Below are 16279 nucleotides of genomic sequence, written 5' to 3'. Positions count from 1 at the left end.
CTTAAAAGCCTTGCCCTCTGTATGTGTGGGATAGGATCTGTTCAGCCGCCCCGGCCCGATTCCTCTAGGGCTGAGTACTCACAATGCTCTCACTTTCTATGATTCCAACATGAAAGTTGCAGCTTTGCAGACGTGGCGTCCCCTACCCTGCGACATCATGAAGTTGCTATTCTGGCTCCAACTCAGGCTCAGGTGAGCTGCAGGCAGGGAGTGGGGGGTGCTTTCCCCAAAAGCGGGAGACCCAGGGGTCTGGGCCTCTCTTCATTGAATGCATACTTGCCTCATCCGGTTCCGCTGCACTTGATTTAGAGAGTAGCGTGGCAAAGAACATGAACTTCTTCTCCCCATTTAGTGCTTTTAAACATCAACAGACAACCACTGCTGCACACAAATGATGAAGGAGACATTTGACTTTACACACAGGGAAAATAAATGAACCTCTGCGGTATTATTTGTTGACTAATTTTAAAAGTCTGTAGTTTCATGTTTGAAGGATTTTTTTTTTTTACCACATTATTTTTTCTGCTAGGTATCAGGTCTGCCATTGAAAGGCAGTAGCAATACGCTGACTTTCCTCACTTGTTCTAAACCAGCGGTTCTCAACCTTCCTAAGGCTGTGACCCTTCAATACAGTTCCGCATGTCACGGTGAACCCCAATCATCAAATCATTTTTGTTGCTCCTTCATAACTGTAATTTTGCTACTGCTCTAAATCATAAATTTGCATTTATAAATCATAAATTTGATTTGTAGGCTATCTGATATGGACCCCTAATGGTTGAGAACACAGGTTGAGAACCTCTGCTCTGAACTACCAGGCATGAGATCCATTAGTTCTCTTTGTTAGAGGGGAAGGTGAGAAAGAGGCCTGGCTCCTCAAGGGCACCTATCAAGGGTGGGATATGTTAGGTATAAATGTGGACAATTTCCTTCTGTGAAATCAGTGTAAAGCAACCCCAAGAATTTCTGGTCACTTCCAAGCGCTAAAGGCCCTCTAGTCACTAATAAATGCAACCAGTCCAATGTAAATGTCAAAGTGTGGGTTTCACTTAAGGTCCCAACACTTCACCTTCTCAGGACTGAGCTTAGACAAGCTTGCTCACTGCCTCCAGTGTGGTTAGGAGGAGTTAGTCTCCTTTTTCTCTTCCCTCACACTTATTTATCTTTGTGCATCTCCCAGCCCATACTTTGGATCTCTGCAGGGTTGGCACACGTGGGCCAGGAGCAGAGGTGGATCCTGGGCAACACTGATGTGAGTGGGTGCCAGGCGTTTTGGACCTTTCGCAGGCGCCCGGAGCTGTCCCCTTTTCAAGGGCTCCTTCAGGGACTTTCTGGATACGCTTTCTTGGACCCCAGCCCTGGCACCTGTGGATCCCTCAGTGAATGTAAGGCCACACCCTCTGGAGCACAGACTTGGGGAGTCACCTCTTCTAACTACCAGAGTTCCTTTCGTTCGATCTGTTGTCTTTTTCGAGCAGTCTTCTTCGCGTGGGCCCAAACTGCAGCTTGGAAAAAACCCAACTTTGCAAGGGAGGAAGACTTTATTCTTACTTATGACATAGGGATAGCCCATCACAACGAAGAAGGAGGCGTGGCGACGGAAGGAGTGTGTGCCAGTCAGGAAACCGATAGCTAGAGCTGAGCTGGGTTCGCTGTCCTCTGAGCTTACTCCTACAATCCATGACTGCCGGCTAGTCCTCATGATGTCCCAGAGATTCCACAACCTTCCCGAATAACACCGCCAGCTGGGAACCAGATGTTCACACACGTGAACCCGTGGGCGACATTTTACATCTAAACCACAACAGCTCCTGGCAGCTATAGGCTCATATGTTCATCCAAGTTCAAGATTCCCCGTAGTCCTAACAGTGCCAACACTGTTCAAAAGTCCAGAGAGTCTTTGGAGACTCAAGGCAGTCTGCTAGTTGTGAGCCTGTAGGGCTGAGGCATCTGCTACTACCCCTCTCCCTGCTTCCCCCCACCCAGGAGTCTCATGGCTGGAGCTGCTTGGTCCTTGCTTCTTTTAATTGAATGACTCTTCCATTTCTCCACACTTGTCAGTTGTCTTAACATCCACATTGCGATTTCTGATTCTCATCCAATCTTCAGAATAGAGCTGATTTTCCCCCCTTAGGGTGACTCTCTCTATCCACGTGTCACAGAGGGGCAGATTCTGAGTAATCGTCTTATCTCTGATGTCCATCGGGCACTCTCCTCTTAGATGGAGCCTCATACTCCTTGGCACATGGTTTGTGAAGCTCTATCCATGGCCTCCATGAACTCTGAGATCTCTCCAGTCTCCAATCCCGGTGTGATCTCTTCTCTCTTGCCTTCAGAAGAGAGGGGCCAGAATTCCTTTGTCCTTAACTTAGTGAGTCAGATACTTGACGTCCCTCTGGGAATTCTTCATGTGGGAGTTGAATCAGCCTCTTTCCCTGGGCTTTAGTGAGGCAGGTTTGGTTCACTTCTTCCATCTAAAGTACAAGAGATTTGTTAAAAGCAAGTTCTTAAAAAAAATCCTCTAATTTCCCAGTTTCTGATGCTTTTATAATGGCCTTGATGTACAAGAGACAGTAGCATCCCCATAACTATTTTTTTAAATCATCTTACAGTTTCATTAAACTTCACTTTGAATATGCTGTCTAATGTTTAGAGATTTAAACAGTCATAGGAATAAGCAGCCCATTATTATACCTTGCATATAAGTATGCATTTGATCTAATACACGTGGTTCAGCTTTTGTTGTCTATTAACAATCAAATATCTTAACCTTGTTAATTGAAAGACTAAAATGATAGTATTTTTAGTACTCAAATATTCTGCTTTGCACAGGTCTGAATGGGTCCCTGGGCTTGGTCTCCACCTTCAAGGAGTTTTGTGATTGCATTTGATGAAATCAAAGCTCTAAAACTTTCTGAACACAAGAAAAGATTGTATAGAAAGTTGAAAGTTGGATATCATATTTTCCCCAGAGCAACAAGCCTAAGTAGTGACGTAGACACAGTGAAGGACCTCAATGGGTTAGTGGCTGAGCAATGTTAACCTGCTTAGGTATGGAAACAGAGAACCTAAAAGCCAGTCACCCTGCTCCTGGGTTTAAGGTTTCAAGGGGGACCCTAGGCTTGTTCTATTGATCCATGTCCTGACTTTGTGAGCAGTGTGGTGAGTCTGTTTGTTGGGCCACATTGTAATGGAATTTCTTGTCACCAAGATGCAACTATCAATGCTATGGCTGATCTTAGACTCAGAACTCTCAGAGGGAACTCAGGGCAACCACCAGAAAGCCAATGTTGCTCATGAGTGCATGAATTCTGTGCTGGAGACATGTGACTGTGACATCTAGAGCTTAGGTCTTGTCATCTTGCCTTGTAGTCCTAATAAGTCCATACCAGTATATATTTCAGTCAGCAGCAAACACCTGACAAAGGCTTGGTGACCCCAAGCAACAGGTACAAAATTTGCAAACACTGTATGACTGAACAGCTGATTTGATTGCTGTCTTCTCTCACTCACTTGTTTCTTCCATAGCTGCTGACTACTGAATATGTGCTAGTTAATATGGTACTGGCTGCAAGGCACCTCAAAATCTAGTGAGGAATTCAACAGGAAGCTTACACAGTTCAAAGAGAAAAGGCCTGTGCATAGCAGGCTGCCAAACTATTTTCTTATAGAAAATTTAAATTTATCTGGGTGGTTTTAGAACCATGTGATTGCAATACGAAAAAAATATTTAAAAACTTTAGAGAACTATTATATTATTATTAATAATGTCTTCTTCATTGAGTCCTAACAATTTGGGATAGAGTATATGTAATTGTTAAGAATATTCATCCTATGAACCTTCCTTTATGTCTGATATGGATAAAATTTCATAAATATAAAACAAGTGGGTTTTGTCTTAATATGAAAACAACTAATGGGTTCTTCTGAAAGGATACAAATTAGGCACAAATATATAGTTTCTTCTTTTTATTAAGTGTAGGTGGAGATCATTGTTCTTATTGGCTCCAGTGAATTTCTATAGTTTTCAGATCTAGTTGTTCATTGAGTATATGAAAGACTAAAGGGTATGCTTAGGAAAAAAAATGGATGCAGTGTGGTTTTCCTTCACTGATAATTCTGTACATAAAAGAACTCTAAGTGTTATGAGATACTTTTGTCATTCATGTTCCAAGAGCTAAGGCTAGTACAGACAGGCTAATACTGACTGGCTACTTCACAATGCTTCCTGTTTTCCTTGGTGTCAGCCACAGTCCTTTTCTCAACATGCCAGTGCTGATTTTACCCATGATCTATCACTCAGTTTCAAAGGTTTAAAAGCTCATGAAGGGTGTTTACTCCTGTTGTAAAATATCCCTGAGGGAACCATGGACACGGGTTTTCAATGGATCTGTAAGCATTGTTTAACAGTAAGAACGGATGCCGTCTATTTCTGCAGCTACACGGGAGTAGTGAGGAGTCACTGCTTTCCAAGTTTACGGAGCTGACTTCAAATGCCATTCTGCGTGGTGGTCTTTAAGCCCACGGAGAAGTAGTCCTGGCTTGTACTGACTCGGAAGGACATCTTGTAAAGCAAACAGTCCTTCTGGAAGTGTCACAAGCAAGTTTTGAACAATAGATCCTAGTGCATCTAAAACTTAAAAGATATTTTAATGAGTTCTTAGGAATTTAACACGATGTGTTTTGATCATGGTCACCCTTCAGCTACTCCCATATCTGCCCATATCTGCTCTTTCTGCCCTGCTGCCTTGCCCACCCAACTTTGAAGTTTCTTCTTCTTCTACCTCCCCCATCATGTCCTGAGGCTGACCTACCAAGGATTACATAATTATAAAACTCCGACTGTCCTATAAAATGCCAATAACTCTTCAGTTAGTGATGAGATTTTGTCTCCACCTCCCCTGTCAACTACATTCTAGGAATTTGTCTAGGGCTTCTTCAGGACTTGTGCATGCTCATAGTTGCTATGAGTTTGTTTGGGCAAATGCCCTATTGTGTCTGCAAAACACTGCTTCTTGATGTTTCCCATTTCCTCAGGCACTTAGAACCACTGTCTGCTAAGATCCCTGGCCCTTGGAGGGAGTGTTGGGATGTGTAAGTCCCATTTAGGGCCGAGGACTCCACAGTCTCTCATTCTCTGAAAATTGACCATTTAAAGGTCTCTGTGTTAATTGTCATCTATTTACTGCAAGAAGCTTCTCTGATGACAGCTGACAGATGCACTGATGTTTGGGTATAGCAGTAAGTCATCAGAAGTCATTTTAATATTATGTCCATTTAACAGAACAATAGTATTTGGTTCTCATCTAGGGCCTATGACATGTCTAGCCACAAGTTCTTGGTTTTAACAGTGACAGGAATGGGGTCCATCTACTCTAGAAAATGAACTCTAGAAAACATGTTTTGTGGTCAAACATATTTAAAAGAAAGAATGAAAGAAAGGAAGGAAGGAAGGAAGGAAGGAAGGAAGGAAGAAAAAGACCTCAAAATGAGATTGTCTTAGTCATACTGCAGTAGTTAGTAGGGAAAAAGAAATTACCCTATAATGGTCACAAAGAAGTTGCTATCATCTGGTTGCCTTGGCCAATTTTCTTTCTCCTCACCTCCAAATTGGGGTAAAAGGAAAACCTGCCAGCGAGGTCTATAAGGCAATCAAGTAGAAGACTGAGGAGGTTTAGAGCAAGCTCCCCTTTGTAGACAGAAATTTCTGTCCTGCCCTGTCCCACAGCTGTTCAGTCCCAAGGAAACACAGAGAAGCTTAAGTTAACTATAAATTGTTTGGCCTTTTACCTCAGGCTTATTATCAACTAACTCTTACAACCTACACAAAGAGCAGTCGACTGGACAGTCCTGAAGCAGTTCAACATGGTTGCCATCTCCTCCTCCCCCTCCTCTTTTTTTTTTAAATACTTTTTATTTATTCATTTGTCGATCAAGTACAATATTATTTTGTTCTTATACATTTCAACTACTACCTTCCTCTTCCTCTTGATACACTACAACAGGTCACAGCCTTAAAAGTTGTTGGAACTTGTGTGTGTGTTTGTGTATATGATCTCCTTTTTCTGTCTTGTTTTTGAAATATACTATTTTTCTTTCTTGATCCAATCTGTCAGTAAGACTTTCCCCTAAGCTTTCTTGTTTGATTTTCTCAATTCTTTATTTCCAGTTACATTTCAGTTTGGCTTTTTTTTTTTTTCAGAGATTCTCTCTCTTCATATCTTGAGTTGTTTTTTGTTATCCCCACTCAACTGTTTGTGTTTTGGGAGTCTTCAAGCATCTCTCCTTACCCTCCTTAATCATATTTGTAGGAACCACTTCAAAGTCCTTGCCTTGTGTGCATCAGCTAAGTTTCCTTTGTCAGGGGTTATTACAGTGGTGGTACCCACTGAGTCCAGATAGTGCTGCCTGCTGGAATTTTGACAAAGCTTGTTGGCCTGGCCTTGTGACGGTGACCGTGGTTGTAGTGAGCTCCTGAGAGCAATGGCCATGCTGTGTGCAGAAAACAGTACTTCATAATATTTGTCCCCAGACTGTGGTTCTTGCAATCTTTCTGGATTACTAAGCCTTGTGAGGAGGAAGGGGTTAACACAGTTTATTCTCATGATATTTTATGTCTTGAGAGAGAAAAGTTGTCGAATATGTATTTCATAGAAATGCTTCCTCTAAGACTTATGCTTTCTGCTGTGCACTTCTGCAGTTCCATAAGTTAGAGAACTCATTTAATAAGTGTTCTCTCTATAAGAGTAAAATTCCTGCCAGGCAGAGGTGGCACACACCTTTAATGCCAGCACTTTGGAGGCAGAGGCAGGTGGATCTCTGAGTTTTAGGTTAGTCAGGTCTACAGAGTGAGTTCCAGCACTATACTAGGGCGTCAGAGAGAAACCCTGTCTCAAAAAACAAAATTAAACCAAAGGGTTAAAAAAAGGCAGAAAAAGCCGGGCGGTGGTGGCACACGCCTTTAATCCCAGCACTCGGGAGGCAGAGGCAGGCGGATCTCTGTGAGTTCGAGGCCAGCCTGGTCTACAAGAGCTAGTTCCAGGACAGGAACCAAAAGCTACGGAGAAACCCTGTCCTGAAAAATCCAAAAAAAAAAAAAAAAAAGAAAAGACTAAAACAATCAAAAGTAAAAATCCTGCATGAGAAGTCATACAACTTGGGTGTTGCATCTATACTGGAACCAAGGGCTGTAGAGGCTGCGTGTAAAAGTACCATTGACTGGACCTGGGAAATGGTGAAGTCAAGGAGAGGCATTGAGGACTCCAATGGCACAGACCGCTCCGACTCATCAGACACCTTCTGACCTATCAGATACCTTCTTCTGCTGCATGATTTGATTGGAATCTGGGGCTGACAGGACGTCCCATCGTGATGAGTAGGGTGAGCGTGGCCTGCCTAGAAAGAGCATAAGGAACAGATGGGCTGGACCGCAGTGTAAAAGAAGATGGCCCCTGGTAGGAAGAGGAAACTGGAAAGGATAGAGTGGAGAAAGCAGTGTGGGGGTGCTGGAATTTATAGTTTGTACGATGAAGCCATTTGCTAACATTTGTAAGAATGTTTGTGGAGATATTATATTGCTTTCCCTCTGAATTTGTGGCCCAAAAGCTACTGGTAAGTGTTAGTAAAGGAATCTCTTCATGCTGTGGTCTCCTGGGAGTCTGCCACAGAGTCCTCCTGAGCCTCTGTGTTTGCCTTAGTCCCAAGCAGCTTTCTAATTCCTTTAAGGGGATAATGGCTTTCGGGAAGGCGAGCACCCCGTGATCTGTAAGCAGCTGCCTTCATCACTCTTGGAGCAACTCAGACAGGAGCCTGAGACTGAGAGTCTCTCAAATTCGATTCCCCTGGAAATGGGAAAGTAGCACATCAAGTCAAGTAATTAGCTTTGTTGTTTTTGTTGGTTTTTTTTTTTTTTTTTTTTTTTGGTTAAAGGTGTTACATTTGCAAGTTTGTACAATTTGGCAGCTGTGGAAAGGATTTAAATGTGTTTGGTAGCAAGAAAGTTCAATTCAAATTATATGAAGATTGGAAAAAAAATGAGACCTAAATGAAGCGTCTTCCGAGGAGCGACGGATGGAAGGTGGATCGCTCACTTCTTCATGTTCTATTAAGGGAAGTCATGTCCCTGAACACAAGTCGCTCTGGTGTTTGTTGAAAACACGGTGTTCTCAGACCCGTTCCTCATCTCTTCGCCAGTGATTTGGGGACATGGGGAAGTAGTTTTCCAGTGTTTTTCAAAGAGATGGCGATCGTTAAGGCCATGAGTAGCACATATAGCCACCAAGATGATGCCTTGATTAACTTTGTGTTGATCATGGGCCGTACTGAAAGGTGGGTGTGGCCCATCCACAGAGCCTGGGGGATTGGCTAGGGAGAAAGACACAGCCCGAGCTTGGTGCTTCAGGGGATATTATGCCCAGTGCTTTGCCTATGCCTTCCTTGGCCTCAGTCCTTTATGTGTCCAGGAGTCGGGACATGATGATCAGAGGTGCCATCAGCTGTGATGATCCTTTCTATGACAGAAGCATGGATTGTTCTAGAATATGCAAGTCTGATTCCAAAGTGTCCTTCAAGCTCTGGAGTTGGGTTTGAGCTGCAGTGATCGCTCCTTCCGAGTTAGCGATTAAAAATGCCAGTTAGCAAGGCACATAGGTTTGAGCCAGCTTTCTGTATTTATCCTTCCAAAGGATTTGTTGGGGGTCAACTATACATCATGCAACTCTGCAATGAGACTTTGAAAAACCCACAAGAGCCTGGTCTGCATTTGTAAGGCAGAGAAGAATAAATAGGAAATGCAGTAGAGTCACCAGGGCTAGGGCGGGAGTGGCAGTGAGTGCTGCGGCTTGAATGGCCATCTCCTGAACTAGTGTCCGAATTTATCAGTCACGGCAACTGCCTTAAACAGTGCGGAACTTCAAGAGAAGACCAAGGTCATCCATTCTTGTGGAAACCAGTTCCAGAAGAAGAGCAGCCTAGCTTGGTTCTCCCCTGCCTCACACGCAAGCCTTTTCATCAGAGTCCTGCCTAGGTGCAGCCTTTCCATCAGGGAGTTCTAGCCCCCAGAATCACAACCAAATTAATTATTATTGCTTATTCATTACATGGTCTGTGATAGTCTCCCAAAGTGGTAGAGACAATGACCAGGGAGATACGGGCATTTGTAAAAGCACCCAAGAGGAAATCAAGGCAGACTTCTTGGTGGCAGTGATGTCTCAAGGGAGACTACCTGATGGATGGACAGTAAAGTGATTTACTGCAAAGATTCTATTTAGAACAACCTGACGATGGGAATGCTCAATCCAGGGCAAGTATTTGCACACCATGGAATTTATCATCTGCCTGAGGAAATAAGAGGCCCATGGGAGAGGGAAAACATCAGGGGGTGACTTTTGATAATCAAGTTCTTCTGCCTATGAGACAGACTGCTCTTTCTCCAGGTCAGGGGTAGAGGTGGTGACCTTGAGGAGAGGACAGTGACCTGGGAATTATACTGAGTGTGAGGATGGAGGGCAGACTCCAAAGATATTGAGGAGCTGGAAATGAAAGTTTGTTCTAGATCCAACACAAAACTGAGGAAGAGAACCAGGGTAGAGAGTGCCGAGTCCTCTGGGCTTGTCCAGTGACAGGTATGAAGTGCTGTCCACAAAGATAGGAAAAAGAGGAAGAACGGGTCTTGGGAAAAGATAAATTGGTTATGAAGAAGTTGAACATTAAATGGTGAGTATACAGCAGGTGCTTAAAAAGTATCTGTAGATTGACTAAACCTGTGGGTAAAAGTTTGCAATCTGGGAAGGGGGCTTTCGGATGGAGATCTTGGGGAGAGAGTTTCTACTCTGAGGTCTTCAAAGTACAGATAAAAGTTAACTTTTGGGAGCTGCTGTTGAGGTTCAAGAGAAAGAGAGTGGAGAGGGGTGGAGGGCACAGGAACTGAATGCTGAGCAATACCAGCCTCTCAAGACAGGTAGACCAAGAAGCGGTCTCAGGAGGGCTTCTGTGCAGAGGGGCATAAAGAGGTAAATTTAAGGGAAGGCTAGGAAGACGGTATAGTCAACAAGGGGTTTGCCGTGCAAATTAGCAGGTTTGATTCCCTAATACCCATGTAAAGATTAGGTCAGCGATATGCCTTTAATCCTGTTTCTGGGAATGCAGAGACAGAGGCATCCCTGGGCCAGCTAGTCTGGTCTAATTGGAATTTCTGGGCTCAGGGAGAGATCCTGCCTCAGAAACTAAGGTGGAGAGTGATGGAGGACGATATTCAATGTCTACCTCTGGCTTCGGCTTCCATTTACCTCACTCGAGCTAGTGCACGCATACACAATAACATGTACATATGCACAACAGAAAAAGAGAAAGGAGCAGGAAAAGAAAACCACTCAAAGAGGTGATAGGAAAAAACCTTAAACTTCTGGTAGCCTGGAGGGCAGAAACTTTTGCTTAGTTTGTTTTTGGATACAAATACTGACTGAATCGTGTCTCCTCCAAACTCATAGTTTGAATCCTTATCCACTTCATGGCTCTCCCTCCACACAGGAACCTGAGGAGGCAGTTAGGGATGAAGGAGTGAAGTCGTGTGTCTCATCAAACCTCAGCGAGAAGGAGTGCCACCTCCTGCTCCTTCTTCCCCTCTTGTCCTCACTCTGTGATGAGCCAGCCGCACCGAGAAGCCAAGCTACCTGTGGGTTAGGAAGAGGGCCCCGCTCTCAGATTTCAGTTTTCCTAACTAGAAGAAAGGAAATGCCTGCTGTTTGAGTTCCTTGTCTGTGATGTTTTATGATGATGGCAGTCTGAGCTGACTAAGATAGTACCGGACAGCTCAGAGTTGCTTGGTAAATAGAGTAATCAATATTGTTTTCAGTGAGTTGAATGAATGAGTCATCCCTTGGAGTGGTTACAGACACGCTACCCCTCAGTATAGCGTGATGGTACCTCGGGGCGGGGGGAGAGAAGAGGGGAACTTGCTAGATAGGATGAGGGTCCTGGGTGCTCAGGGAGAATGGGAGGCAGCCTTGGCTGTGACTAAATACAAGGGAAGGCTTAGACAAAGGTTCAAAACTCAAATGCTCTGCTCGGCTTTTCTTCTTCCCCTTTGATGGGCTTGGCTCTGAAATTGGAGACAGTTCTTGGCCAATTATTTGGTGTGTATGTGTGTGTGTGTGTGTAAGTCTCCTAACTGTAGATAAGTCTATCTGAATTTAAGTATATTTAGCCATTGGCTATTGCACCACACAAAGGAATAGCACTTTAAACTGACAATGTGATTCCTCCAGTAAACAATAGATGGAGGAAGGAGAAGGACACTGTGACAGTAACTGGGATAATTGCAGTTCACGAGTTACTCATAGCATTTGCCATGAAGGCCCTTTCTGAATTACATTCTACCGCATGCGATATAGGTAAATAGTATAAAACTTTGTAAGGTATTTGGAAAAATTAAAATTTCCAAGGAAATGTAAGATGAAAGAGACTGAAATCTCTTAAGCTGAGCATTACCTCCCAATCACTCATTGATCTATAATAAAGAGTAGCCGTTATGCTTGGCAGCGAAGCATTGGAATTATCTTCGAGCCACCATCAGGAAGACAGAGTAGATCTGAGGTCTTGGCTTATGAGAGGACTTTGGTTGAGCTACTGGCGTACAAATATACTTTCTTTGTATTGGCAATAGAGTGGAGTAATAAGGCTTCGCATCGCCTTCTGGTTCCTGTGCATCCTTGCAGGTTCCAAGCTTAAGACTGCAGCACCTTCAAAGTCTACTGTAGCACGAGTAATAAAAACAAAGTCAGATATTGGGGTTCAACCCGAAGAGCAGAGAGGCAAAACAATTAAGCCACTAGAGAAGTCTTAACCTCTATCAAGGCTGGGCGACCACAGACTAAGCAGACTCAGGCTTTCTCTCCTCTCATTTTATATTCCCATTAGTGCTGAGATTAAAGGCGTGTGACTCCCTAGGACTGGGTTAAAGGTGGGAGCCACTACCACCTGGATTTGTTTCTGCGTTGATCTTGTGTAGCCCAGGGTGGCCTTGAACTCATGGAGATCCACCTGTCTCTGCCTCCTGAGTGCTGGGGTTAGAAGTGTGTGTCACCGTTGCCTGCTCTCTGGTGGCTTTAGCTTTGCCTCTGGTCTTCAGACAGGATTTATTTATCAAAATACAAATAATATGCCACTACAGTCTACTATTCTGAAAAGGCCTTTGGATGAGAAAATCTTAGTAAAATTCAGGGGCTTCCAGGGGGTCCCACCACAGGCAGCAGACTTTGACTGAGGAAATAACAACTTTACATCCTGTTGCTAGGGCAAGCGGATGCTGAAAGCCTAGTACCTGGATGGGTGCACTGTTATTTGGAAATGGGTTTTATGTGTCCCAACTTGTAAGTGATCACCTGGGTCAGGTAAAAAAAAAAAAAATCATCTATGGCAACAAAGCAGCCTGTAGGTGGGGGATTGATTAGAATAGGTGTGAAGGAATTCTCTGAGTTGATTGGAATAGTCAAATGTCATGGTTGTTAATGATCAAATCTATCCATATTTGTCAGCCTGCATACTTAACATGTGCCCATTATATTTTATATGGAGTTGGCTTCCAAAACAAAACTCTAAGTTCAAAATCTGGGAGTCAATTAAAACAGAAGCAATGCCCAAACTATCTTTAAGAAGGGAACTCATTATACTTCTGCTTAGAGGAAAACTATATCAAATCAGGACTCAAAAAACATGTTCTTAGCTGGCATGTTCACTCGCTTCTGTGATTCCACTGCTCTGGAGACTGAGTCAGGATCATCATGACTGTAGAGCCATCCTGGGCTACACAGTGAGTTCTGGGATAGCCTGGGCTGCAGGCTGAGACTTTGTCTTAAGAAGAAGAGATAGAAAATAAAAGCCAAAAGGGAAGGAAAGGACGAACACAACACATACACACACTCACACTCACACTCACACACACACACACACACACCCCATTTATAATCAGGGTAATGTTCAATCTGAACAGAGATAAACTTTCCATCTCAGTGCAGGGACCACGCTAGTCATACAAGCTATGATGCGACTATGTCCTCATTCTACTTCTTTCATGTTTTTGTAGAGGGACGCAGTTTTTGTAAATGTAAGGAGTCTTCTATGTGGCTGGAGAGGAAGCAATGTCTGGTCCTTGTCCTGCCTGGTTAAGAACTAAAATGAAACGCTCTCTGGAGAATCATGCGGCCAAGCATTGCCAGTTATGCGTCGAGATTGGATGAGTTTTGAAGTTAGATTTTATGGCTTCAGTTGCTGTGGCGGTAGGAAGATAGCATCCCAGGAAAATAAAAAGCAGTTGGCAAAGAACTGGATGGCCATGATCACGTGGGAAGTCAGTTTTCAGCGATGGTCATTTGGACAGATGGGATATCATTTTGTCATTTGAAGTATCAAGAAAGGAAATTAGCCCATATTTGGTGACCTAACAATGACCAGACAGGATGCTACGGATTCAAGTTCTCAGAGGCGGACCTTGCGTTTGAGTTTCTCCTCAGCAGGATGAGGTGATAAAAATGACTTCAGTTCAGGGAGGAAGATGATAAATGGCTGAGAACAGCAGTCACTCCAAGGAGGGAGGGCTCGGAGGATGACCGTGAGGATATGGTGCTGCTTAGGCCAAACCCCAAGAAGGCACATGTGTTTTCTACCAAGTCAGGGAAGTGGATAGTCTAAGAAAAAAGAAGACAGGCTTTGTGGATCTTTGGAACAAGGGGTTTCATTTGCCTGAAGCCCAGGCTACCTGTTGGAGGTGATAAACTAGAAAGGGCAGGTCTGGGAGAGAGGAAGGCCAAGCTCTTGGGGAAGTTGGGGTTTGGGATGACGATGGAGCTTGGACAAGGTAGAACCTGCAGCAATGCAAAGTCAGGAATAGAAACAGGTGGTGGGACGAGGGAAGAGGTCGCGGAGGAAAGAAACAGGAGGAGCGGTGCCTGGAAGGCTCCTTGGATGGGTGCGGTGAGAGGCAGCTGAAAGAGGCCGGGGAAGCAGTGGGAAGGGAGAGGCTCAGGTTTTGCTTCTTGGCTGACTATAGAAGGCAAAAGAGTGTCAGGCCCTAGAGGAAGTAGCAATGTCTTAATGTGGGGGACTGGAGGGACCCTCAGCGGTGTTGGGTCGGAAGCCGCCGAAGGGAGCGCTGTGTTGACGCAGAGAGAATGAAGATGGGTGCCTACATTAGCCACCTCTGAACAGGAGACCCCTGGCAACGGGATCCGCAGACTGCACTGCACAGCAGCGCGAAACAAACCCGTGTTCTCCTCTTCACCTGGGCATGCCAAGAGGCCGCAGCAGTCGAGTGCGCTCAGTGTGGGAGTCAAGAGAGAAGAGAGAGACGAGAATCCGGGAGGAAATTGGTGGTTAGAGCACCACAAGACAACCAGCACGGTGCGCCATGCTTTCCCACAATTCCTGGTCCCGGGAGCCTGAATGCTATGCCAAAACTGTCTTTCTTGGGCTATCTCAGGCTAACTGGAATTATAGCCTTCTCCACAGCCAAAGTCCCTGAGATGATAGCTGCCTTCTTATCCTACCTTTTCCTCGCAGGCCTCCACCCCACGTTTCTCTTTTCCATTCCAACTTTCCTTGGCTCTCTTGTCTTCTACTCTTTCTCCCTCCTTTCTTGCACACTCTTGTTTTGGACTGGCTTGGTAAATGGGTGGCACCAGGAGTCAACAGTATCTCCAACAAAGGGTTAACAACCATTCTTGGCGACGCTTACTTGCTTGTTTCTCTCTGCAGTGACCAAACTCGAACCTGGGCCTTCCCGTGTGCTAGGCGAATGCATGTTATGCACACCTCTCCTCTCAATATTTATTTATATTAGGTATTTATGGCCATTGCAGATTGTTGAGGGGGCTGTGTTCTGATATTATAACCTTTAGTCTTGCCAAAAACAAAAAAAAAACAATGTGTAGTTATCTTTAGTCTTTTTTCTATCGCTTTCTTTGTACTGGCTCAGGTGCCACTCATAAATCTCCTGGTAACCGCCTAGGGTCCTAGGGCCGGAGACTGGCCACTCCTGGCATTGTGGTTAGAGTCACCTAATACCTAAGGTGGTGACTAACGTCTGGCAACAAAAGCTTCACTAAAATTCCTGTGTCCTGGGAGCCAGGGTGAGGGCTTAGGCAGGGTACCTCATTCCTCTGTGTTGTGCTGTGGGGGAGAGATGAGCTGAGAACCAGGTGTATCCAGATACAAGCACTGCTGGAAGAGACCTCTGTCTACAACTAATGCCTGAATGACTGGGAACTTGAGATCAGTTTAAAGCCAAGCTTCTTTATACTCCAGGCTCTCAGATTAAAATATCTTTTGGGGGTATGTGTTTATGGACAGCAGTCAGTGGGCTCTGGGTGGAGAGGTTCGTGAGTTTGGTTAATGAGGTGGGGGAGTATTGCATTTCAGTTGGAAATGTATCCCTGGAATGCCAGAATATTTATTGCAAAGTCTGACCTCCTTATGCCACTGGCAGCATGGCCATTGAGCATCTCACTCAGAGGTGAAGTGGGGCTAGAACATTTGATCCAAACGTATTCCAGAAGGCTTTTCTTGTTAAAGAGGCTTTTCTTGTTAAATCACATTATTTAGGGAGACCCTCCTCCCCTGGCAGAGTTTGTAAACTCGAGCTCCCCACACTTTGACGGCCATTCGAGTTTAGCTGTGAACCTGTGATTTACTGTCAGCCCTGTTCTGTCTGTAGCAGAAAGCACGGGACACTTCTGGCTCCACAGGTAGGGAGCAAAGGGAGCTGGAGTTTCTTCTAGGAACGCAACCGCTGCTGCTGCCTCTAGCTATGCTTCTGCTGTCCCTCGGCAGACAGCAAGTCTCCCCGACTCCCGATTCCCACTGCCATTCATCCAGCGTCGCGCAGAAGCCCAGCTGCTGTGTCTGCCGGGAGGGGCTGCCAAGTGCCCTGCCTACTGGCGGCTTCCCGAGAGTCCCTGCCACTCCACATACAAACACATCCTCACAGGCTCTGGCTTGATCACACAGCAAGCCACTCGATCACTGGAGCACATTCCTTCCTTGCTTGCTTCTTAACTGGCTCGGCCCTCACCTCTACAAACCCATGGAGCATTTCTGGAAAGACGCTCTTGAACCAGCAGGGTAGGATCGGTTTTTGATTTCTCTCTCTGTAGCTTGAGCATTTTGAGAAAGCAACTTACCTTTCTGCCTACTGTCTGTATCCTAGCCGGAGAGGAGGCTGTGCTATTTTTCTATCAGGGGGATCTGCGCGGCTCCCTTTTTTCCCCCTTTCTGGACTTGTAGGATT

At 44.8% G+C, this 16279-nt stretch overlaps 1 protein-coding gene across 2 annotated transcripts in view; it reads left to right on the top strand.

Moving 5' to 3' along the window:
- Positions 1–16279, top strand: part of Esr1 (estrogen receptor 1) — a 353250-nt gene that overhangs the window by 82076 nt on the left and 254895 nt on the right. Inside the window, exon 1 of one of the 2 annotated variants that reach the window (XM_057762856.1) lies at positions 15969–16113. The exons of the other annotated variant lie outside the window; for it this stretch is intronic. The gene's annotated coding sequence lies outside the window, so the exon portion shown is untranslated. Of the gene's footprint in view, positions 1–15968; positions 16114–16279 lie in introns of those variants that run through there. 2 annotated transcript variants of the gene reach the window in all.

This window comes from Chionomys nivalis, chromosome 2, assembly GCF_950005125.1.
Source record: "Chionomys nivalis chromosome 2, mChiNiv1.1, whole genome shotgun sequence".
Classification (NCBI taxonomy): Eukaryota; Metazoa; Chordata; class Mammalia; order Rodentia; family Cricetidae; genus Chionomys; species Chionomys nivalis.
The sequence above is the reverse complement of the archived record's forward strand: the minus strand, read 5'-3'. Positions and strand labels throughout refer to the sequence as shown.